Source organism: Nanorana parkeri, unplaced genomic scaffold (genome assembly GCF_000935625.1).
Source record: "Nanorana parkeri isolate BGI_ZX_2015 unplaced genomic scaffold, ASM93562v1 scaffold1012, whole genome shotgun sequence".
In the NCBI taxonomy this organism is placed as follows: domain Eukaryota; kingdom Metazoa; phylum Chordata; class Amphibia; order Anura; family Dicroglossidae; genus Nanorana; species Nanorana parkeri.
In genome coordinates this window covers 306,748-333,118 of record NW_017307280.1, presented here as the reverse complement: position 1 = coordinate 333,118, position 26,371 = coordinate 306,748, and the positions used below count along the sequence as shown (strand labels likewise).

Here is a 26,371-nt window from a genome sequence, read left to right as displayed (position 1 = left end):
TAGGGCCACCTCTATGAGCTGCCTACATGCTCATGACTATACTTGGTCAATGATGTCTACTGGAATCCGCACTGCTGTGTTTACATTATTGCAGTGCTAGTGCTTTGGGTGGGCGAACAGCTACAATAGTTCATCGTGTCTTTGAACCCAGGTCCAACCTGAGTCTGAATTTCATCCCCAATAAATATCTGTAATATAATAAATGAGCTTTATAACAAACCCTGATGTCTGTTCCTGCAGACACAGTGGAATGATTCGTTTTCAAGAAACACTGCTTCTCTGAGATAGCTCAGTCACAGCAGAAATCCTTCTCTGAGGTAGTTCAGCCCACCCTGCTCTTCCCTTCCAACATTGACTTGACAGCGTTCCAGCCTTCTAATAACTGATCAAAGTGCAGAGCATGTGCTCTGAAGGAGGTGGGGTATCAGGATTTACTGAGCTGCTGAGAAATCATTTGGACTACTTCAGTGTTTTACTTTGAATTTTAAGGTTTTTATCCACAGTGCCTGCAGCTACGGAGCTCATTTAGTACGTTTTAAGAATATATAAGTACTTAAATGTTCAAAGCCTGATCACAGGCTCACTTTCACCCAAAACAAAACAATGTTTAGTTTTTTTAAGGAATACACATTGAAAAGAATAAGACTCATCATTCCATATACAGTATGTATATTTTTATTTCACTGCTCAGAATCTTAAGAGGTTTGCCTATTAAAAGAGACTAAAATTAGTCCATAATCATGCTCATTTTCTACTCTAAGCATAAAACTGTGCACCAGAAGTATGATGTAAGTTGTATGAATAATAGCTCCCTGTGGGTATATTTGTGAAATTACCAGACATGGTTGGTGCTTATTTTGCGTGGAGCTTGGTGCATGTTGCTTATCAACACAACACAAAAATATGAAGAACGTGCTTTTGAACAGTTTCCATTCTGTATTGTACATATTTAAATAGTCTGTTGTGCTATTTTACGTGTTCTTGGCAGAGGGAAGGCCACTATTACTGCAGATTGTACATAAGTGTTTGAAACACTTGCAGTTTAATGTAATTTCGAAACACATTTAAAGACTATTTTTGTAGAAAAAAAATGGTAAAATAAAAATACGGATGCTTTCCTCAGCACAAACTGTGGTTGGGGATGTAAAAGTACAATTTGAATGCCGTGAGTTGAGTTTTTTTTCCTATCCTCTCTGTTTTGCTATCCTCTCTGTTTTATTTCTGTTGTAGTGGTTTGAACCCAAGGAACTTAAAAGGAGAACATTAAAGGAGGCAAAAAACAAAATTCTGCAATAAATATGTAGATTGACATGAACCTGCACATGTTGTTTGTTTAAAAATCAAAAATACATTAGGTGGCCACTTGATTCGGCACCCAGGCAAATGTTAAACAGCCAATCATGTAGCTGTAACTCAATACATAAAACATACAAAGATGGTCAAGAGGCTACATGACCAAACATTCAAACAAGATGAGATATACATTTACTTCATATTTTCAATGGATATTTTTATGCATTACAGTTTCTAGAGTTTATGGAGAATGGTGTAAAAAACAAGAAACAAAAAACAAAATCCACCGAGCAGTACTTCTGCTGGTAAACAACATTTGGTTAATGTGACATGTCAGATCATGGTGGCCCAGATTTGTTTTACACAATACTACTGCCATATCTTTTAAAATGGTGGATCATTGGATGTGTATTTCTAGAGCATGTATTTCTAGAGCATGTTTTAAAATGGTGCTACAGAAAACACACTTAGGTGGCCAGTGCCCCCGTGAACAGCTGTGATCTGAGGTTTCATTGGACATCTCCGATCACAGGCTCAATGTTCAGAGCCAGTCAGTGACTCGGTACCTTGTGATCACTAAGAATCAATCACAGCCATCACAAGTGTTAACACTTCCAGTGTTTACAATCATTCAGCCCATTCACAATGGAGAAAGCTCCCCTTCGTTCATTGTGAATAGCCTGAATGTTTGTAAACAGAAGGATTGTGGCAGATCGAAGGTAAAGGTGATGGGTCTTAAAGTGCCACTGACCTTAGGGTTAGGGTGATGGGATTAATATTATAAAGTTGTGGGGGGGTTAGAGTGCCACTGATCAATAATTATGGGACCTTTTTTAAAAGGGTGGCTTATCTCAATGATTGTGGTATTTTTTTAAGGTTTTAAAATGGTGAATATGCCCCGACCATCAATGATTGCTGAATCATTTTTCTCTAAAAAATCAATTGATTATGAAGGTGTGTAAGTAGGCTAGTACTCAAGTCATTAAAATACAGGTTCAGTTTAGAATAAAAACTCTACAGCCCCAGCCCTCCCTTCCTATCCACCTACTATATTTAAATGTACCTCTTGCCTACTTACTTTTTTTCTATATTTCTGGCAGATTAAGTTATTTGTCTGTACTTTCAGCAGTATAAAGGGATAAGCCATAGGGGAATGTGCATTCATTTCAACAATGTACTCAATATGTATTTTTCTATTGCCTTGACATATAATTGTATTTTGTTACCAACAAATCTGCAGGTATTGGGTGATGCTATTAAGTCCACATGCACCATATTTCCTATAAAGTGTTTCTATATGGATCTCTAATTCTGCAATGAATTTGAGCATGTTCTATAGTAGTGTCCCTACTTAGTACTATACAGGTGCACCAAATAATTTGGCTACTAAGCACATGTTCCAAAAAGCTTCCCACCAGTGGAATAAAATGAATTCATTTAAATATGTTTTAAACAATTGTGATATGTATAGCATGTTTGACAGGTGTTCATTTGACAATGATCACAGTAGCTTCAATTAACCTTTTCTGCATCTTGTCAGCAATGTTACAGACAGCTGTTACACCCCCCCACTAAACCTTAGTGTATAGAAAGAACATGAGTGCTATTGGGAAGCTTGATGAATAGGGATGAGTGAATTTTCTCGGGTTCAATTCACGAGGGGGGATCAAAGCCTGCATGAAGTCCGAAAATCCCAAATTTAAAATCGAACACCAATGAAACCTATAAGGGATGAATCTTGATACTAAATTCTTGCAATTTTCAAGGTTAATAGGCAATGTGGTGTTAGAGAACAGTGCAATTTTCAAATACAGCATCAGCGCCACTGTGTTCTGGCATCTCATATTTGTACGTAGAATGGATTTTTTTTATCTTTTTACATTTAGCTTGATTTAAATATAGCATCAGCACCCCAATCTGATTCCTTACAACTTGGGGAAAAAAGATGTATTAAATTAAATTTGTAGAAATTAGACAGTGGCACAACAATGTATAGTTTTTAAGCTTCTTTTTTCACACTTACTGTATTGTCATAAAAGTTTATGTGCAAAAAACACACATATATACAACCCCGCATTCCTTAAAGCCCCATCACTGTATTCCCACTTATTCCCTAAAAATTCAAAGCATAGACTTCAGTTGTGTGTTTGGTAAAAATTGCCTAGCGTCAGCACTTAAATAGGCAGGAAATAGAAAGAGACTAGGTAGGTTTTATCTTGCAATAAAAATTAGAGTGTAATATCTGAGAGACCATAGGCACAAATAGTGTTTTGTGGATAGTCAATATGTAAGCAGCTTACATATATAAGCGGCCTGGTTTGGCCACAATGCAAGAGGGAGAGACAAGGCAGATTTTATGTTGAAATAAACATTAGAGTGTATCTTTTGTGATACAATATTCACTGATGTTATACAGTGGCTGGGCAGTGCAACTCCAAATTACAGCGGGCACCAGCTGCCCTCTGGTGCTGCAAAGAAAATCTATACTATGACCACCTCCAAGGTTGGCGGTCTGAATCCCACTTTGTCAAAACCATTTACACTGCAACTCTTTCCATATAATCTAGTAGAAAGTGGCCTGGGTTTCCCCAGAGTGATAGATTCCAAACTACAAATTCCTTATTTTTTATGTTATCTGTAACCAGTGGGAAGGGCAGGAAGCAGCAATAATGTGGGTGTAGAATCCCACAGCCATAGGCTGCCCACCCTGTATCAAATCAGGAAAAAAGCTAAGAAAAATATGCCTTCTTACGCCTTCTCCACCACCTTCTCCTCCTTCAATTCGCTTACATTTCCTCCTCTTTATAAATTTTAAATTGTCTTAGGTGAAAGTTGTGTGAATTCTGGGTACAAACATTGATAAATAGACCCTTATGATCCTGCAAATTATCCCCACACAGGCCAATGTCAGCATTAAATGTATATCTTCTATGTGTGGTATGAATGCACTTTCCAGCCAAAATGTTTTTGTTAGTTTTGGATAAAGTGCCGAAGAGTGAAAACCGTAGGATTTTCTTGGTGTCTGCATTGCCAGCTAGCATACTTACCCTTACTTTCTGTGCTATTTCCCCTAACTTTCTATCACGGTGACTCCCTGCCACATGTTTAACACTAAGGGTTTCTCTGAGGAAGGTAGCGAAGGGAGATCATGGCAGTGAAAAAGTCGACAGCAATCAAATCTGGACAGAAGTTTTAAGTTTTCTCTGCTCAGAAGAAGGTGCTTTGTGAGTCTATTAGGAGTTTTCTCTTTTTTTTCTAAGATCTGCACTCCTAATGAAAGGCACAAAAAGTAAGGAGAAAACAGTTAGAATGACATTAAACACCTTACACAGTGTCTAAACCTTCTAACACTCTATTCCAAACTAACATAACATTTCTCCATCTTAACATCTCCCTTTTGCATCTGGTGGTAGGCGGATTGTAAATGCTGTAGAGAGTAGCTCCATGTAATACCATGCAAATCCAAGGCGAAGGGCAAAGCCTTGAAGTACTAAGTTGACAGCAAGTAGGTTGAATAATGCTGAGTGTCAGTCAACCCAAATAAGGAGCAGCACATCGCTCAACCAGTGAGCCTGCGAGGGTCAGCGCTGATTGATTGGGTGAGTCTAGTAGCTGGTGCTGTTTTTTTTTATTTTCTAAAGCTTCTGGGAGATCCACCTTTAACGGGCATCACTGCCCGTTTTTAAATTCCGGCCATTTCCAGCTCGCGCACGCCTGGTGGCGCTCGCAAGGGGACATGTCTGAGCGGACGTCTAGAGACGCCCGCTCAGATCGAGAGAGCTCCTGGCCGGCCCGGAGGCAGTTAAAGTTATATTAAAGTCAAACGATTTTTAAGCTATTTCAAATTCTTATTAAATCCCTTAAATGGATGCTGCTTCTTGAAGTTTAAACGTTTTAGCTTCCTGCAGAATCAGTTTGTCCCCTGAGCACTTACCCTGATATCCTGTTTTAGGGCCCATTCTCACCCATAGCGGTGCGTTCCAGGGGGGCAACTGCTGGAACGCACATCAATTCCTTTACTAAACTTCCCCCTTCATTCTGGGGTGGGAAGGTGTGTGACGGTGCATTGAAGTCAATGGCACCGCAGCCACGCCCCCCAGCCCGCAGTGTGATCGGACACGTGGCAAAACATTGCCTGCGTTCTGGTCCACCACAAACGCAAAAAATGCTGCATGCTCTATTTTTTTGCGTTCACAGTGGATTGGAATGCAGGCAATGTTTTGCCATGCATCCGATCGCATTGCGGGTGGGGAGCGTGGCTATGGTGCCATTGACTTCAATGCACCACCATGCCCCCTCCCGCCCCAGAACAAAGGGAGAAGTTTAGTGAGCGATTGCGGTGCATTTCAGCAGCTGCCACTCTGGAACGCACTGCAGTTGGTGTAAATGGGCCTTTAGGGTGGCACCTTTTCCTTGCTGGGTCCCGCGGAGCCACCCTTGTGTGTACTAGTAAGCTTTGTTTGACTCTACAAACACACAGGCACAGCAAGGCAAGACATTCTCCTGCTCCATGCTCCTTCTTCCTCCCTTCTCTAAGCTAGTAAATTGGCAGCTGCTGGAGACTGATTTGTCACTTGTGATCTTGCACTGAACCGGAAGCTTAGGGAAGCTGAGTTGAAACAGTTGGAGGCAGCTGTTCTGAAACACATGTTTGGGCAAAAATATAAAGAAATGTTTTGCTGGGCAATGTATATTATAATACTACTTTAGGTTTACTGTCCAAACTGAAACTAGACTTTAAAGGGGTTTTCTGTCTCTACTCAAAAATCCAGTTAAAGCCCTTAATAACATCTGGAGTTTTAAATTAACAATCATCCAAATTTAGCCCACATCCTTTGTTTTTCTTCCCTCTAGGTCAGTGGTTCTCAAACTGTATAACCTCAGGACCCACATTTGTCCTTGGTCATTAAGTTGCAATCCAAGTCGCACCGCACTGGAATGCACAGCATTGCGGTACCACATGTTCTGGTGCGGGCGATCAAACTGTGGGTGGGAGGTACATTTTGGGGTGCCAATCAAATGAATGGCAATGCAATGCACCTCCCACACCAGAACGTACTGTAGGTGCAAGTGCATTGTACAGTGCATTAATCACACAGGACTGTGTGATTACCATACTATACTAGTGTGAACGGGCAGAAACACACAATCACAGACACAATTTCACACACTCACAGACATTCTCAAACACATACACACTTCAAAAAATATTTATTTTTAACATTTTTTTTAAGATCTACCCAGTCTCCCTAACTTACGAGAACTGGAGTGGATCCTCAGCCAGCAGTCAATTGGAGGCTGCTCTGCTGTGGCGGAGCTCCATCCATATGTATATTACTTGTACAGCTCCTTTGTGTGCCTAGTAGATATGTCAGGAGCCAGAATGTGACATCATTCCGGCCCAGGCACCTCTACAGCGCACACAAGAAAGCTGTAAGCAATGCACGTATGGATTGAGCTCCCTCATGGCCATACCCCCAGCTCACCCAACCTCAAGCTGACACTCGGCACCGAGCAGCATATTTTGAATGGCTGCTCAGTACGAGAATGGACAGTGCTGTTCTAAGGGGAGACCCACCAGTTGAGAACCACGGCTCTAGGTAGTGGTCAGCAACTAATTTTAGACCACTTTAGCATTGTATGCAATGCATGCACTATTTTTTGTGGTCGTACTGCACCAAAACATGGGGCATTGTGGTACCGCACTTTCTGGTGCGGGCAATCGTACTGCGAGCGGGAGGCGTGTCTGCATTGCCATTGACATTAATGGCACCACCACGCCCCCTCCCACCCCAGAACGCAGGAAGCTATGTTTATGTGATCCAGTGCATTCAGGGCACGGATGAGAAGAACTTCTGAGGACAGTTAGGCAACCAGAAACTGTTGAGACAATGAATACTTTGGTCATTAATATGTAGTGTACAATAAAGCATATAGAGTGCTAGGACCAAGATTATGCAGTGCATACAGTGCAGAGGTCATAAATATGTATTACACACAATTTTTTATTTTTTATAGTACTAGGGTCAGGAATATGGAATGTGCAGGGGTTAGAAGGATGTCACATATAGTTCAGTGTACAGAGTGTAGTGGCCAGGACTATGCAGAGTGCAACAGCCATAGGTATGTAACATACAGCACAATGTACAGAGCAAGATGGCCAGGGGTATTTAACATATAGCATAGGGTACAGAGTATTGCACTCAAGGGTATATAACCATTCACATAACATACTGAGTATAGAGGTCTAGTTGGTTACATAAAGCACAGCATGCAGAATATGGTGGTCTGGAGTAGGTAACATACAGTACATTGTATCTGCATCTGGAGTTTGAAAGTTACATTATCTCTTAACTCTATGCATATGCTCCTGCAGAGCTGCAGGAAACATGACCTGTAGCTTTAAAGGAGCACACACATAACAATAATGTGTGGGGCAGGCAGCGTATTGGCAGCCTAATCCACTTTTGCTGATGACTAGCACACACACCAACTGGCTATGCCCCTGTTCGAATAGTTTACATCTTTTAAAAATAAAAACTATCATTGCAACAGCATAATCCTAACTGGTGGTGTAATTGTTTGTGTTAACCCCTGTCAATGTCACCTTTGCTGGACAGCTTGCCCTGTATGTTAGTTTGGATAAAGGATGTTAAATGCATTTAGGGAACTTGTAGGCTGAATGCTATCATTATTTGTATTAAATTCTTGCATTTATTAGAATACAATACTTGTGATACTGATTCTTAAACCTGTGCATGGCCTACGAATGACATGTTTTCTTAGCATCCTCTCTACCACCTCCTTGTAACAGGCTGAAGGTTAGAATGTCACGGAAAACTGAGAAGAGATGAAGATGCTACATGGTGGAATGACAATGACATTAAAACATTTGGATTAAATGTGAACAATGTATAGAATAGCAGCAGCCTCTGTCCCCCAGATGATCTATCTAGATCTATTTTCTACACTATACTGCATGCAGCCAGGATATGACACATGTTCTTGTGAAAACCTCACCAGCTGAGTACATCTATTGTTTTTACCGACATTTGCATGTTTCTATGGATAGAGAGCAATCACTAAAATGATCATTTAAAAGAGAGTGCAGAGAACAAGACACAAACCTCTACATGCTGTGTTTAATTAAAACAGTTACAGAAATTACAAGATGTAAATTAGAATAGATAAAGCATAGTTGGAAATGACAGGCAAATGTTTATACATATGTTTAATTAACCATTCAATAAATGGCAGTTGCCATAGTAACAGGTGATACAATTTTCTTTTTTCCTGAAATTTGTACTTACAAGATTTTTTTTTTTTTCAACAGACTGACAGTGAAAGTAATTGTTGTACTGCTGTTGATGGATTAGTGGTATGCCCTATTGTGTAAGGCAGTGTAGTGGTGATGTGCAAAGTGCAATAACCCATAGCAACAAGGTGTCTGCTTTTTACTGATTGGACACTGATATAGTAAAGGCAGGAAAATGAAACGGTGATGACAAGTACAAAGCAGAGGCACATATCTGCAGCAGCTTTCAATATCCTTTGCTTCACCCAAAAGTTGGGCCATTTTGACTGGGAAAAGCTTCAGCATTTTGTCACATAGTGCTAAAGCTTGCCCTCCACTTTCTGCTTCTTGCACATTTCTTTTGGCCAGTGAGGTTGCCCGTCATAGTGATGGACCACTAAGAATGTGTGGGGCCAGGACTTAGTGGCAAACTCCTGGAGCTTTGCAAGATCATAAAACAAAGCTATTGACAGATGCCACAGCTATGTACAGGTATCGCTAAATTCCTGCACTTCATATCAATCTACAGCTTTCCGTATTTGTAAAGTGTATCTCTTTCAAGAATATATCCAGAAATTACCTTTCGAAAGAAATGTCAGAGGTTCTGAACGTGTAAAATCCTGCTTCAAGTGCAGAGGCAAAGTTAGCAATTTCCAATCTCTGCTCTTATTCGAGTTGAAATAGCTGGTACAATAGAAGCAGGGGCGCCCCCAGACTTTTCACCACCCGAGACCAGTGCACCCTGGGTGCCGTGGTGCATGGTACTGAAGGGGGTGGGGCGGTCGAGCAGTCATTGAAGAGGAGTACTGGTGGTACACATTACTGGGGGGAGGGGGGTTCTAGTGGTGCATGGTACCTCTAGAAATCATCTCTGTTCTCCATTTTGCCCATCTCACTGATGTCACTGGTTGCCAGGAGCTCTATCACTGTATTCTTTTTTCCCTCACTGAAACACATGCAAATCAAAATAACTTGTATTCCTATAAGGGCCGTTCATATGAACAGAAAACGCATGTGAAAGGCGCATAAAAAACAAGTAAAAAAACCTGAAATGATGTCCCCCTGGTGTGAATGGGGCTTTAGTCAAGTCCTGCGCATTGATATTCCCTTCATGCAGCATGACATTTTAAGGAAGGTTTGAATTAGAAAATGCTTCACACTCATGGTTCAATAGGATCCTCCCCTATTTTATGCTATACAAGATACCCTGTCATTCAGTTTGATGTAGTGGAACAAGTGGGTTCTAGCAGGTTTTAGGACTAGATAACAACTGTATTGTGAGAAAATCAGGCATTTGGATTAATGGCTTATATGTGTTATCTTAGCTAAAAGAAACACCTTTAGCAGAGGATGTCTCTAATTTGGCACCCAGTTCTATGTAGAAATCTTGGAAAAGCAGTAAGTCAGTCACATGAGCAGGGAATAAGATCCCTGGGAGTATTTTGCAGTCAATACATACTGTATTCAGAATGCCCTATTGCAAATAAGCAACATTTTTAGCAGTTTTACAAATCTGCAGTGGCTTCAAATTAAGATGAACCAGCAATTTTAATGACCTGAAATTACACACTGGTTTGTATAACAAAAATATATCTCATAGCTGTTCTTTGGCAAATGTGAGTAGTCCTTTAAAGATTTAAATGTGTACAAAATAGATTAAAATGGATGCGAAATTCCAAAAAGAACCCATGATATGCATACTTTTTTCATGTCAGTGACAAAGAAAACCTTGAAGCTAGGGAACTAGAATTTTCAACCCCATATTGAAATTAATTTTATTTGAATGTTTTTGGTGAGTACAGTAGCTTTCCATGGAGTCTGGAAACCTGTTTGTGAAATACACTGCCTGGCTAACAAAAAAAAAAAGTCACCCACTCTAATATTTAGTTGGACCGTCTTTAGCTTTGATTACTGCACACATTCGCTGTGGTATTGTTTCGATAAGCTTAGGGAATCTCACAACATTTATTTACGTCCAGAGTTTTATTCATTTTTCAAGATCTTGTAGTGATAATTGGAGAGTCGGACCACTGCGTAAAGTCTTCTACAGAACATTCCAAAGACTCTCAATGGGGTTAAGGTCTGGACTTTGAGGTGGCCTGCTTCAAATCCAGGTCTGGGCACTATCTGCAAAGAGTTTGCATGTTCTCCCTGTACTTGTGTTGATTTCCTTCAGGTACTCTGCTTTCCTCCCACACTCCAAAGACATGCTTGAAGGTTAATCGGCTCCTTTAAATCGGCCCTGTATGCATGTGAGATAGGGACCTTAGATCATAAGCTCCTTGTGGGCAGGCACTGATGTGAATGTGCAGCATGTAAAGCACTGCATAAATTGATGGCACTATATAAATACCTGTAGTAAATAAATATCCAAATAGGCAGCTGACCTCATATGCTGGACACATAACATTGCTGAACCAAGACCTATTACCCATATCTGTTTGCTTACCTAAATCTTGGTTGTGATTTTTTTTTTGGACAGGCAGTGTAAATTCTAAATGGATGTATTGAATTCTGCAATATGGAATAGGAATAAATTCTGTTTGTCATATAGCAACATTTCCCCTTCATAAAGTGTTTTAGTTCTGCTTTATGCAGGAAGATCTCAATTTAAAAATAGACCATCTCTCGACAAAAATAAAATAAGGGCATCTAAACATTTCCTACGTATCCTTGTTTTGTTAAAACTCTCTATAATCATTGTAATTGGAATCTGTCATGCCACCTCAAATTCCCCGAACAGTATAATACAGGGACTCCTGACTGTGGAAAAATAGCACTCTGGAGCTGTATAACCGATGGCAGATTGGTATCATTTGTTTAAAGCAGCCATCAGCTCCGGTGCTGGAATTGGTTAACTCCTTAATGCCCAGTTTATTTCATCCTTGGCTGCCACTATATCATATGGTTTATTTCCATGTTGTGAAAAGTGAACTTCGGTCAAAATTAAAAAGAATTAAGCTTTGAAATGTATACAAAGACCTTTGCTCACTTGCTCACTACATCTGTTTTTGAAACAGACAATGCTTTATTGTGCTAATATACCCCACTCCCTTTTGCCAGTAATCTGGTGGCTAGGGAATTTTTTTCTAACCTCTTTATAATGTAGGAGAGCGTTTTCCATATACAGACATCAAGCTGCAGAGAAGGGAAAGATGAAAATTTTTGGCACAGAATATTTTGCCAATGGAGACACAGCTACCACACCCCTAATAACAATTTGAGTAATAAAATGCATTAGGGGTTTTGTCAGCATTACTTTTTTTTAAATAATCATTTAAAAACAACCAATGCAATAATAAAAAAAGATTGGATAAAAGGTTAGTGCAATATAAACAACTTGCATATAAACATTACATTTACGTGTACAGATCTTTGCATCAAAGAACATTTGAGGAGTAAATAGGGACAGAGAAACTTGGTTCCAAAAGAGGGAACTTCATATGGAAGTTATATCACCTCCTTGCTGTCCCTCACGTGCATTAGGATGTCAGTAAATCGGCCTTTAGTACATCACATAAGGCTCAATTTAAAGTGTATTTCCACTTTTTCAGTCAAAATCGGATAACAACTGTGTATATTTGTTACGTGTTCTCATTCACATTGAATGAGCTAAAAAAATATTTAAAAAATATTTCTTGAAGTTCAAACTGATTTTTACATGCTACAATTTCGACTTGGTGTTTGTTAGATGGGGCAGTGAAGGGTTTGTGTTAACCCCGCCTGTACTGTGTTGGCTGATTTTATTATGATTTGTAGTAGATTTGAACACTGCCACTGTCCTAACAAAGAGTTAAAGGATTACAATCCTGACTTCTGCATTATACAGTATGGTAATGTGAGAAACACTTTCCATACAGTTCTGTTTTTAAAGTAGGGTATACACTCGTAGATTTTTTAAAAGAACTTTCATACAAAAAATCTCGTCGAAATGTTCAATAATAATTAGAGACGTGACGAATGTTGTTAGAGCTTTCGTTTGATTTTGTTTTCATTTAACATTCGATTTTGAAATGAATTTTAGAGCATTCCCCAATTGCTCCTTCATTCATCCCAGTCAGCACCAGTATCAGACACTAAGTGATGCTGTGATGTGACAATGCTCAGACCTAGCAATTTGTTGCTAGACCTGAGCACTGTCACATGGAAGGTGGTCACATGCTCCACCATACCTGCAAACTCACAAGCAGTAGTGGGGGAGCACTGACAAAGTGAGTATCAGTGGGTCGGGGAGACCCTTTACGCTGACACTGGCGATTCAGAGCACAGTGACAGTGCCTCTGCAAAGCTACTATCTTACACGAGAGTCAGTATTAATTCTATGATTACTTTCATGTACCTCAATGCATGGTGTCTTAACTTTTCACCTTTAGGAAACTGTGGTGATGTTTGGCAAGGCCATGCAGGAGATTAGAGATTCCTTTTAATCATGGAAAATGGAAGATATAAAATGTGATTTTATTTTATGTGTATGTTATTGCTGTTTTGGTACTACACTGTGTAGTGCTGCTTTAATTTTTTTAATGGAGCAGATGAAAGGTCTGTTGTAAGCGATATGTTCATAACACTGATACTGACTTTAACTGTGTAGGAATTGAGCTGGATATGTTATTGCATCCTGCTGGACTGTAAATATTTTATCAGTTCATATCTCTTGAAGATTTTCTTTTGAACAGAGCATTAAACTTTAACAATTAGAAGTGTTCAGTCTGTGTTCAATTTGTTTCTTTTATTGTCCAACAGTATTAAATGGGCAGCCTGGTCATGTTGTTCTAGTGGAATTGGGGCTACATGTGGCCCTACAGCAGACTTGACTTGTGACATTAAAAGAAGGAATGCATAATTTGCCTTGTATCGGCTGTATTACTGCCTTTAGACATAAAAACTAAACTTGAGAAACTTAGAGACCAACATTGCTGACCAATGTAATTATATGTCATTTTAACATACCTTAAGCACTATTTAGCACTCAAGTGTGCAGCTTGACAAATCAAAGCCATTGGGGGAATTTATCAAAACTAGAGCAGACAAAATCTGGAGCAGATTTGCTTTGCAAGCAATCAGCTTCTACCTCTCATTTTCAAATCTTAACTGAGCAAACTGAAGAGAGATGCTGATTGGTTGCCATGGGCAACTGCTCCATATTCTCCATTGGGGGGTGGGGGGGTTGTGTTCTACAAGCACATGTTAAAGGCATTGCAGATAGTTCTGGCACCATTACTTAACCACTTGCTGCCCAGAGCAATTTCTTACATTTGCACACACATGATAAAATCTGAATGTTTGGCTAAAAATCAGCTCCAGACCCACAAATATATATTTTTTTTTTTTCTGAAAGCAGAGACCCTAATAAAAAGAGAGATCTAACAAAAAGATGCTAGTTCCAATTGTTTATGTTGGACGGTATTTACGCAAATGTTTATCAAACAAGTATTTTTAGGATACAATACACTAAAATGAAATTTAGTGCACAAAAACAAAATATTATATCTGTCAGGGGAGACCCACCATGCCAGTCCGGGGCTCACACTGGGGACAGTGGAGCCTCGGAAGCCGACGGCGGGACCGGTGGAGGGGGACACGGCGCTGCACCGTACAAGTGATCCGGCGGCTGTACAGATGCCAGAGCACTTGTATTTAAACAGCAATCGCCGGCTGTTTAAAACGGTACCAAGAACACGGCTGTGTTCTTGGCATAACCACTTCCAGCGGATGACGTACATTTGGTGTGGAGACTGCATCTACAGATGGGTGTAATACCCTGATGGAATCCAGACCGTCTGTACCATTTGTACCATCCACAATATTATTGTACAGGATACTTGATCACCTCCCCCATAGAACGACCATCTTCTCCTCCAAAGTGAGTAATTTTCCTTCCAATTAATTTTTCTTTCAACTAATTGTTTATCATATTAAACTTCTCCCATATATAGACCCACTGCCAAACAGTCCTAATCAAGGACATTAGTCTAATTTTTTGTTGCTTTACCTTACAGGACTCCTCATCCTGTTTAAGGAGATATCACACTAACCATTCACTCATATTTTTCAACACCAGTAGTGCGTTTAGCATACTTTTGCAGTTTTGTTCGTTCCCTTCTCACTTCACCTACCTAAATACCCTTTTATGTTGCTGTTGGGGGAGTAAAAAAGGGGTGTACTTCAGAGTGCCATTTGAGTGACAGCCTTGAGTCTCCGAGGGATGTTGACATCAAATCTAAGATGGTGACACCCAGCAGCAGTCTAAGGGCTTTTACAGATAAACAAAATGCATAAAATATGTTAAATATACATACAGTATAATCTTATTAGAATATTGTTGAAATAAATGGTCTGGCGACAGTCTTTTTAAATGATATTTAAGGGTGCAAATACAAATATAATGCAGATCATTTACAGTTTTAATCCTTAAAAATTGCTAAGCTAAATCATTTTGACTCCAAACATTTCACTCAATTATGCTTTGTTATGGCTATTTTTATGTTGTCCACTTTTACTTTATGTGATTAGAATCTTGACACTGTTGTACTTTCATTGATTCATAAATGTGTTGCTGCAGTTCAGATTCACTTTAAAGTTTGTGTTTGCATAGTCGGTAATGGGAAACTCAGTGGACACTTTCCTGGTTAATTGGACTGTCTAGTTTTTCCTTTTCACCTTGAAATGATTATCTGTTTCTTTCTCGTAGCCCCTTATTGTTTCTCAGTATCTGGCTGTTGCTTCTCTCCTAATTTATTGAACACGAAACAAAAAAACCCCAACTAAATTGAAATTGGCTGCTTGTGTCTTTAGCACCTTTCATTGCTTGTGGCATCAGAGGGTATTACATATATAAAAATCTACACATTAAAATACTCAAGGCAAATGTCAATAGAAATAGCTTAAATTACTGAGGAAGATTCATAATCATTGGAGTGTGCCTACAGTCTGTTTACTTACACGACTTCTGTGTAATTTATCAGCAACCAAAGGAGTTTTGATTTGGATATTCAAGACTAGCCTGAGTATGATATTAGAACTGATAACATTGGACCCTCCGGTAGAATTAGAGTTGTAAGTGCCATACGTTGCTTTTTAATATTGTGTTTGATTTGCTTCATGTTTTAAAATACACTGCCTGGCTAAAAAGGTCACACACTCTTTGTTGGACCATCTTTAGCATTGATCATGACATGCATTCGCCATGGCATTGTTTTGATAAGCTTATGCAATGTCACAAAATGTAGTTCCGTCTAAAGTTGCATTAATTTTTCGTCAAGATCTTGTATTGATGATGGGAGAGTCAGACCACTGTGAAAACTCTCTCCAGCACATTCTAAAAATTATCAATGGGTTTATGGTCTGGACTCTGCTGGCCAATCCATGAGTGAAAATGATGTCTTATGCTCCCTGAAAAACTCTTTCACAATTTGAGCTCGATGAATCCTGGCATTATCATCTTGGAAAATGCTTGTGCCATCAGGGAAGAAAAATCCATGGATGGAAAAACCTAGTCATTTAATATATTCAGGTTGGCAGCTGACCTTATTTTTGGGGACATATCAGCACAGTGGCTTAGTGGTTAGCACTTCTGCCTTGCAGCACTGGGAGTCCCTGGTTTGAATCCTGACCAGGTCACTATCTCCAAGGAGTTTGTATGTTCTCCCTGTGCTTGCATGGGTTTGCTCCGGGTACTCCAGTTTCCTCCCACACTCCATGCTGGTAGGTTAATTGGCTCCTTAATTGGCTCCTCCTAAGTTGGCCCTCTATGTATGCATGTGAGATAGGGTCCTTAGATTGTAAGCTCCTTGAGGGTAGGGACTGATGTGAATGTGCAACTATGTAAAGTGCTGCGTAAATTGTTGGCGCTATATAAATACCTGTAATAATAAAACATGAATCACTACAATAATTATCCAATGGAAGGCTCTTACCGTGTTGCTTAGCTAAATCCAGGTAGTGACATTTATTTTGGTCAGACAGTGTACTTGATTTGCAAAATAGAATAAATGAGCTTTAAGCTAACCCCCAGGTAAACTGATGAACTACAAATAAGAGAATTGTTTTACTTACCAATGGATCTTTATTGCTGTTCATCAAGTTTTGAGATGCACACAGCCCTGGCACCCAACACAGCCAGGCAGCTGACACCACTTTCCTAGGTATAGTTTTAGACTGCAGAATGAATGCAGTGATGTCCTCTGACTGGAGAATGATAGAGCAGTAGCAGACTTTTGAGATCACCACTCTGCTCTGTCATTCTACTAGTTTGTTTCTTGTCAGCACATTGCCATGCAGCACACCTGATTTGCTCCCTGTCCCTCCCTCTCTGAATGAGTCCTGGCACAGTTCTGAAATTGGTTACAAAAATGCTAAAGACAATTATGTAAGATATGATTCAGGATGCCAGAACTGGAAATAGTACAAACTATCATTACTATTCAGACAAGGAATAATTTAACATACTTGGCTTTAAGTACTAAATATTCCATCTAGCCCGTGATCCATGATGCCGCCTGTTTGTTACACCTGTCCCCTAAGCCTCTTCTTACCTGGGCTCCAGTGGTCTAAACCCCACTGACATCCTCATGTTTATTACAAGTCCATTGACCTTCATGGGGTGTGGGAACTTTGAGGGACATTGCCCATCCAGAGCTGAGCGCAAGAGAGAGGAGTGGTCACCACCACAGGATTGAGGATCGGTTGAGTGTTGTTTTTTTTTATTTTAGACCCTAGACCAAGATGAGCAGTTAACTCTTGCAGTGCAGGGGTAGCCCCACTGCAAGGGTTCAATTGTAAGTTGCCCCGAGTCCTTCTTCAAGGACCGACTACCAACATTCAGTACTTTTGTTGTCTGTGCTACATAGTGTATATGTAAGATTTTTGGATTTAAAGCAGATATTCGTTTAGCTCTAGTGCTATATCTTATATCTCACAATACATCCTTATTAAAATGCATATAACATGACATTTTAAACAGAAAACAGAAATTCAGTGTGTCACTGTATGATATTATTTGCCATCAATCACAAATGCCCGTAATAGACTGATTATATGCAGGGCCATGGCTAATCTATCATAACCCAATATTCATGGAGGCCTAATGAGCCTAAATAGGAAATTAACAAAATAAATCATGGCACACAATAGTTTTTTTTTCTTTTTAACAACCAATGTTGCTTAGATCTAAGTGGTTTTATGATCCGTGATCAATATATATTAAGTTGCTGTAATGGAGAAATGATTGGATAGAACATGGACAACGGGAGTGGTGAATTGGTTATCTTTACAGAATTTATTTTAGCACACGAGTGATCCTTTAATATGAGAGCAAATGTTCCTAAATCAATATAGCATTGAAGCTGGCCAACTATTAAAACAAATACTTGTTTTAGAAGTATTTGAACAAGCATTAGAACAAAAAGTAGTATATGTGCATGCCCTCTAGGCACTTATCTCTGCATTGCAGAGAAATTACACACTTTGTTGCTGCCACGTGCTTGAGCTCTGAGCAGTTTAGTAAGACTTGATTGTTGTTTGGTAAAATTTGAGGCCTCAGTGAAGACCCAAAACAAAATCCTGCACTTTTTTATCAATAAAGCAGTAGAATGAGGACATGCAGACCAGACTGTCAGCATTAATTTTTAAAATGTGAAAATAACCTATATTCAATCAATCAATCAATCAACTTTCAGTTAACTATAGTGAAATAAATGCATGAAGTTTAACTATATTACATTTACAGCATATATTTTAAAGGAAAAGTATTTTTTATTATCATCACCCGATTCTGTTAGGATTCAGTAACATTTTAACAATTTTAGCTGTATAAATTAACAATCCAGTACTGAATTATAAGGGGCATAATAATAGAGCAGTGAATGTGACATTCTTCAAACATTCACTGCAGGGATATCTTCCCGATGCGTGTAGTTGAAATTAGTAACATGTTCACCTGCAGTGAATGTTTAGTAAATGTCATGTCCTGCTTTATAAATATGCCCAAGAGTGTGTATAGATTAATTACTGAATACAATAAGAATCAGAGCCTTATTCAAAAGCGAGTGCAAACATTTAAATTCAGTAACCCCTAGGTACCAGCCAGAACTCCAATTGATGAAATTAAGCCAGAACAAGGTGGATTCCTATTAGTTGCTATGTGCATTTAAAGTATAACAAGTCATTTTTTTTAAGTAAGGTGGGGGATACAGAGAATTTCTATCATTTGTTTATATCTAGCTAAAAGCAGTGTGGGCAATGGCATGTTTTCTCTGCTAGCATTTCCAGTTGGGAGTCAAGTCCGGTATAAGAGGGAGGTTGCCTTTAGGCAGCTCCTTTGAGAATTGCTGTGGTTTTGCTTGTGTTTTGGATCAACTCAGGGAGCAAGGAGGAAAGTGCAGGATGATTTGTGTGAAGTTCAGATGTGATTTGTATGAGAAGTCACATTCAGTAAAATGTTAAAAAGTTGTTGGTGCTCAAAGGGTTCCTCTTTATCAGGGCTTTATAAATTCTGGCTAAAAAAGTATACTGGACTGATAGAAGCAGAGTGATCCTAGCATTATTGGACAAAAGGCCTGCTCCAGATGCTGGTTCAGCAGCCACTGGGGTTCATTTGCTAAAGAAGTTAAGGCCGTTCACTTGGCAAGGTGAATGTTCCCTTTGAAAAGTGTATCTTTCAGTTTGCAAAGTGAATGACAGCAAACATGTGTTCACTTTGGACACCAGATAATGTACCAGCGAATTTTTTTTAAATCGCGATTTTTGATAGTCTATGATTAGTTGTTTGAATTGAACGCACCGTAATCTTATTTACCAAGCTCATTGAACAATCTGTGTTCCTTTACTAAATTAACCTTAATGACTTACTGTATGTAAAGTATAGAGTGATACCACCAGCACAACAACCAGTGATTATTAATAGGTTTGATTAAAGACTTGTGCGCAACATTAATATCAGTGTAGTTTCTGGGCATTTGTTACATTTGCTGCCAGGTGTGGTTGACAGATATTTGTGATGCATAATCTAGCTTTTTGCTAGTGCACACAGAGGTTGCCGTGCGGCCCCATGGATTTCACTGGGGTTACATCTACATGGCAATCGCTAAAAAAAAGGTAACAAGATCAGATGCCATAGCCACACATGGCACTGACGCTGAGGGCAGAGAACCTGGCAAAAGGTAGATTGCATATGCTACATTAAAATAAAAGTTGAAAATACTGTAGTAGGGCAAACTTGTGTCCTGCTCTGCCTGCACTTTACAGGATGAAATAAAATTGTATAGTACACCATTACACCAACAAAAAAAGGTTACAGACTGCACTGGGACAGCAACACTGCAGATGCAGAAATGAATCAGATTTCTTTATAACTATACCTAATATCATGTTATTCCAAACAACTTAATGTTGCACATAAAATAGAAAGATCTCAACTAATTATTTTCTTGATTTCCTACTATATTGTGTGCATGTGCAAATTGGTTCTGACAAGGCTTAATATAATCTCTTCTAGAAACAGTCCTGTTTAAACTATCAACATATGTTCAGCATTTAAACTGGGAAATATGGCATCAACCTAAGCATTTTATGTAGATGTTTTGCTCTATTTATCATAGCATTTTAGATTGTTCTTTAATGGTGGACTATTAAAAAAGACATATGTTGCCTGATAATGGAGTAAAATCTACAAATTGCATCATGTTAATACTTATAAACTAACACAATTACTGAAGGCTTACATAGTTACATAGTATTTGGGGTTGAATAAAGACATACGTCCATCAAGTCCAACCCATATAGGTCCACGCATCTCATTCTTAGGGATACTGGTATCCCTGGATATTACGGTCCCTCAAGAAATTATCCAAACGTTTCTTGAACAAATCTACACTCTTGGCTGAAATCACTGCCGATGGCAGTGAGTTCCAGACCTTAACCGCTCTTACTGTAAAAAACCCTCTTCGCCAATTGTGCTGGAATTTTTTCTCCACTTTAGGCCAAAAAAAACCTAAACTTTAGGCTTAAATTACAGAGGACCCCCACGTAGAATACAATTAAGGAGTCCACCTTCATGAGGTTGCGTGGCTAAGGTTCATCTCTGTTGGCACCTACTAGCTCTTTCTTTAGTTGGCTTTTCCACTATGGAGTTTGCAGATTCTCTCTGTGCTTAGGTGGGTTACTCCTGGGTACTCCATTTTCCTCCCAGACTCCAAAGACATGCTGGTAAGTTGATTGACTTTTGGCCCTATTATGCGTGTACAAAATGGCTATGCACATGATTTATCACATTCTGCTTGCCAGCCCCATACCTGTGTAAATGTGGAGGGTTGAGGAAAGACCTAGTGACCTACTTCATTAAAAAAATGGCAAGAAAATATAATTAAAAAGATTCTAAAGCTTATCGGACATGGTTCCCAGAGAGCTGGCCCGTAGAATCGCATAGAATGGAATACAACTGAGTAGATATCACACACACAGATGTTTTTCCCATCATTGTTCAGTTAGTCTCCCACTCACCAGCCCTATTTGTGTCAGCTATACACTCACTGACTTCTACCATCTGTATTTTTGTGATCACTGTAAATCAGCTAGTAGTAAGTTGCATTCAGCTGGACTTGTTCTGTAATGTTAAAAACACACAGTGTTACTTATCCAAGCAGCTTTTTCAACTGTGAAGCTGAAGAAGCTGCTTAAAAAAGCAGCAAAACATCTACAAGATTACAGAACAAATCCAGTTCATTATGGCTAAATGCTACAGGTTATACAATGACCCGGTTAAATGTGAACCTTCACAGACATTGATGTAAATCCACTGTCATGCTGCCTAAACAGTTGACTTTTAATTATGGTAATTTAGATAGAGCTTTAATGGTCGATGAAGACAAATCCTCCCAGTGCCAAATCTGATCAAAATACAGCAGGGCTAGCCCTATGATTAAGCAGGGGCAGCATCATACTTGCTCCTAAAGTGTATGTAAACCCCAAACTTTTTTTTTTAAATAGAGTAAGAAAAGGTTAAAACCCCTAACAATTTTTACCTGTTTCCCGCTGGGGAGATTTCCCTTCATTTCTCATCCTGGGGACACAAAAGGTGGTCCCTATTAAAAGATTAACCCTCACCCTGACAACTATATAATTTTGGATTTCCCATCACTTTCTGTCTCCATAACAATGGTTATCAGGACTCCATGGGGTCTATTTATAAACAATTTGTATGCCCCTCCACCCTATGTCTATCTGTGAATGTTTATTTTGGGCAAATAATGCCACAAATGAACGTTCTTAATATATTTTTTACGAGTTTTAATACATTGTGAGATAGTACTACATTTTGCCCACTAGATGTTGCATAAGAAATATGTTTTTATTATGCTCCTCAGCTCCATCTAGAGACTCATGCTGGGATACAAACAGCAGTTCTAATATAGATCTACTCAATCTTCCCAAAAAAACCTCTTGGCTATATAAGCACTGCTATACATACACTTTAATAAAACATTTATGTATACTGTATGATCATGATACCATTTATTCCAGGTAATGATTCAATGAAAACAGACAACTGTTTTCTTTGTTTTCTGAGGGCAGCATGCTTCATTTATGTTTGATTTTTTATTTTGTATCACATGTATATGTGTATGTGTGTATATATATCAATGTTATACCCATAAGAAAATACATTTTTAATGTTAATATGATTTTGATTAATTACCTAAATTCAGTACCAGGTACTGATTTTAAAGAAAATATTCAGCTGTTTCTTTTTTTATTGCATGCAAATCACTTTTGTATTGTGCTTCATCACACTGGTGGATGGCGTATGTTTTAGATCAGATTATTCAGTTTCTCTGACAAGTCTGTGGGTGTTCAGAATGATTGTCCAATGTGTATTGTCCTTTCATGTGTGTTTCTAATAATTAAATTGTGACAACCTGAAATGTTCCATCATTCTCCTGTGATGTCTCCCACTCCTACATAACTTTCTGATGTGTGCTTTTCAATGGCAATTCATTATTACAAGGGAGCCAAGTATACACAATGTGTATAATACTTACAGATCTGCATGAGTCTTATCATCTCATCTCCTGCTGATGGCATCACCAGAATTTCTGAATCAAAAGATAAATAATAGCTAATTATGTCTTCGTAATTATAATAATAAATGATTAAAGTGCACCTGTATGATAAATATAAACAAATGTAAACATTTAAAATAACATTTTAAGTGCTTTAAAGTGACCCTGTCATTATCTAACACCATGCAAAATAGCCTCTAAAAGAAGTGGGTAGTTACCTTTTTTGCTGCCTGCACAGCCCAAATAACGTCCTATTCACCAGAAATTCACAGCTGAGATCTGAAGGGAAACTGATGCTTCAGGGAGTATTTATCTCCTGGGTCTCCACAATGTTCAGTGGTTCCTCTCTCTAACCTTCGCTTCAAGGAAGCCAAGCATCCGTCCCAATTGTACCTATAGGGTTAGATTATATATTCCAGATCTCTGTTCCAATAATTGCCAATACATCCATAAGTCCATAGTCCAAGGGGAATTGCCCTAAACAAGCACAGAATCATGGCTGAACTAATGATATATAGAACAATTATGTACAATTAATCATGCAAACAAGATATGAATATAATGAGGGCAATGACCAATATATGAATTCATAATCATGGTTTCTGTGTGGGTTCCAGGGAGGTTATTTATGTTGTATACATCTATTTATGGTTTTATATGGATGAATTTTAGCATATTTATATGTATAGACATTATGAATTGAGTATATTAAAAATGGAATTTTATTATATATATGAATCAATTGACTTTATTGTTGGATCAATTCCCTGCTATTCTCCAGTGGTCACCACAAAGCCCCTTTCTTTCTCTTTCCCCCTTTTTTTGATATATATTGCATATATAGGTGTGGTGTCCCAGTTTGTGTGATGGTTCTTAACTTTGTGCCTATATGACTGGCCACGTACACTGTACGTGACGAGTTATATCAGGCTCTGTAATGCCGGTAACTGCTGATTCTCAGCGGCTACCAGTCATTAATGAATGCCTCAGTATTGAGGCATTCATTGATGAAATAGTTAAGCTTTTGTAAAAGCTTATTTCTTTCATTAATGAAAGAATGAAGCCGTTACATGCAAATACGGGAGCGCTAAATAGCTCTCCGGTATTTGACAGCTGAAAATAGCAGAGGGGCAGCAGAGTGACTAACCTCCCTGCTATTTGTTTTGACAGCTCCATAGACTGGCCCGATGTTTATGAAGCTGTGTGATACATCTCAAGCAAAGAGATAAAAGAGATACAATATATCTCTTTGCTTGAAATGTATCATTTCTGATCGTCTAGGCACGATAAAAGAGCTTTAGTGAGATCTGAATCTGACATGCTGTTAGGATCAGTCTCTACGGTTATTATTAGCTGTTCCTAAGTTTGGAGCAGCCTAATAATAGCCAACAATTAAAAAAAGTTAATTTATCAAGCAGTCACAGTGACTGCTTGATATAAACTGACTTTTTTTTTACAAAGTATAAAAAAATAAATAAAGTGTAAAACAAAATTAGGAAAATAAAAATTATATATAAGCATATTTTTATACTATATTATAAAACATTTCAAAAAAATTATCAAAACTTGTGAAAAAAGTGTTTTCTTTTAGTTGTTCCCTCATTTTTTATATTTGATTCAAACTAAGTGAGGTGTTAGGTACATGTTTGATATAATTATATAGCCCTATCTGTCCTCTAAAAAACAATATATTATATGTGTGGGCACATTTATTAAGAAAGTATATTACTGCTGTGGAAGAATCACAAAGCAAAAATGTAAAAAGTGTGTCAGTCATTTATGAACAGAAAGTGAAAACTAGCTCAGTCATGAAGGGGTTACAGGACTCAGAAGTGATGTGGAAGCCTGAAGAAGACTGGTAAATCTGTCACTTCAAAAAAGCTTTCAGCTGTGTCTAATGCAATTGTATGACAGGTTTATCAATATATTTTATCATTAACAAGCTTAGAGAGGATCTGAGCAGCCTCTGTGGGTGCTTTCTACTTGAGAAGTAGTGTTAGTAAATACATTTAGCTTGTTTTCAGCCTCTTTTAGTACCAGAACAACAGTGCTCAGAGTTGCAGAGGGAGAAGCAGCACGCATAGCTAATCAGTTAATGCGCTGACATGGAGCATGCCAATAGTAGAAGAAAGCAGGATAAAAAAAAGACATGACCTCATCTCTGTGCTGTTTCTCCTCCACTACACAGTCACAGATTTGGGACGGGTCCATAACAGCCTGGGTTCAGAGGATGTAGGTTGAATGTCACTGGCCACTGTCATTCAACTCAGAAGATCGTGGACATCTAGTGGTGGAAACGAAGTACTGTAAGGGAAAGCTCATTGATTATTGCAGCAAAATGTTTAAAAAAAAATCTTTTAATAGAATATTCCTTTTTTTATTGGAGTTCTGCTTTAGGGGTTTGTTCAAGTCATGGCTGCAGTCATCAACTGCATTTTTCTGCACACTGTCGAACACATATGGTGTTAACAGAAAAACACAAATCAGTGGACCTGGTGTGAACAAGCCCTAAGAATGACTTCAGGTAGAAGTATATCCTATAAAAGCCCAGGGACAACACAATAGCTCCATGCAGATAGTGTCTTGACCATAGCAAGATTTGAACCCGGAACCTCAAGGCTGCAAGTGCTAACCATTGAGCCACTGTATGGCCCGCTTGCATGGAGCGTAACTTCTTTTATAAAAAGTTTTCCTTGAAGGCAGATAACATATTGTTTTGAGTGTTTGGTGTTTGCTGTGAAACTCATGCTGTATAACTTGTCGGCTGAATGATTGTGAGGTTCTATTTACTCATAAGAATACTTGTTCACAGAAAAAGAATCTTCAGCTTAGTATCCTATCTGATCTCTTCAATTTCGAGTGAACTGTAACACCCCACTTATACCGCAATCAAATATTTTGTGAATGTAAATTAAGGTAAAGATTTATAGCTCTTGTTAAGAAACCTTCTTCCCATTCTCAGCAATAGTGACATTTGGCAGATTCAGGAATAAATAATCTTATGTGGCAAGGGTATGCCTTATCAAACATATGCAGATCAGAGCTAATTAATGCAAATTAAGGCTTCCTGTCTATCTAGTGGGAAAAGAAATGTCCAAATGTTATGAAATCCAGTTAGTATGCTTATTACCGTAATTGTTTTATATGGGGTGGCTCTTAATTAAAATATGTAAATTGACCTTAATTGCTGTGTGCTAATGGGGTTCATGTTATATCATCACGGATCTCTTAAACTCTATGGCCAGGGGAGTGAGAGTGTTATATAGAATTTTAATAATCTTTGATTAAATGACCTTTATTCATTGTGCTGTTGAGGAAGAATTCTTAAATACGATCCAATTCTCTTGCGATGCTCTATATGGGTACTTTTTTTTTATCCCTATGATTGTTATTAGTTAGTACAGCATTTTACTGGACAATAAACAGTCTTACAGTGTTAGTAACATTGTTGCAATTCTTATGCCAATTATATTTTAGTGTTGCAGAACACTGCAACAGAAAACACTTTCTGTTTCACATTTTATTAAGTAGTACAATAAAGTATGAATATGTTTTGCAAACAAAAATACATATTATTTTGTTTTGGTTTCCTTTTATTAGAATGTATATGAAAAAACAGGGCAATGTTTTCTAATTATTTCACATGATTTTTAGCTGATATTGTGGGGGGAAAAAGCAACAAACAAAAAAATGCTTCCAAACTGTTTTACTAATATTTTGTAGGATC

General features: G+C 38.5%; 1 protein-coding gene across 1 annotated transcript in view; it reads left to right on the top strand.

Moving 5' to 3' along the window:
* The window catches only part of DPYD (dihydropyrimidine dehydrogenase), a 582,181-nt gene that overhangs the window by 288,209 nt on the left and 267,601 nt on the right, over positions 1-26,371 (top strand). The gene's annotated exons all lie outside the window — the stretch shown is intronic.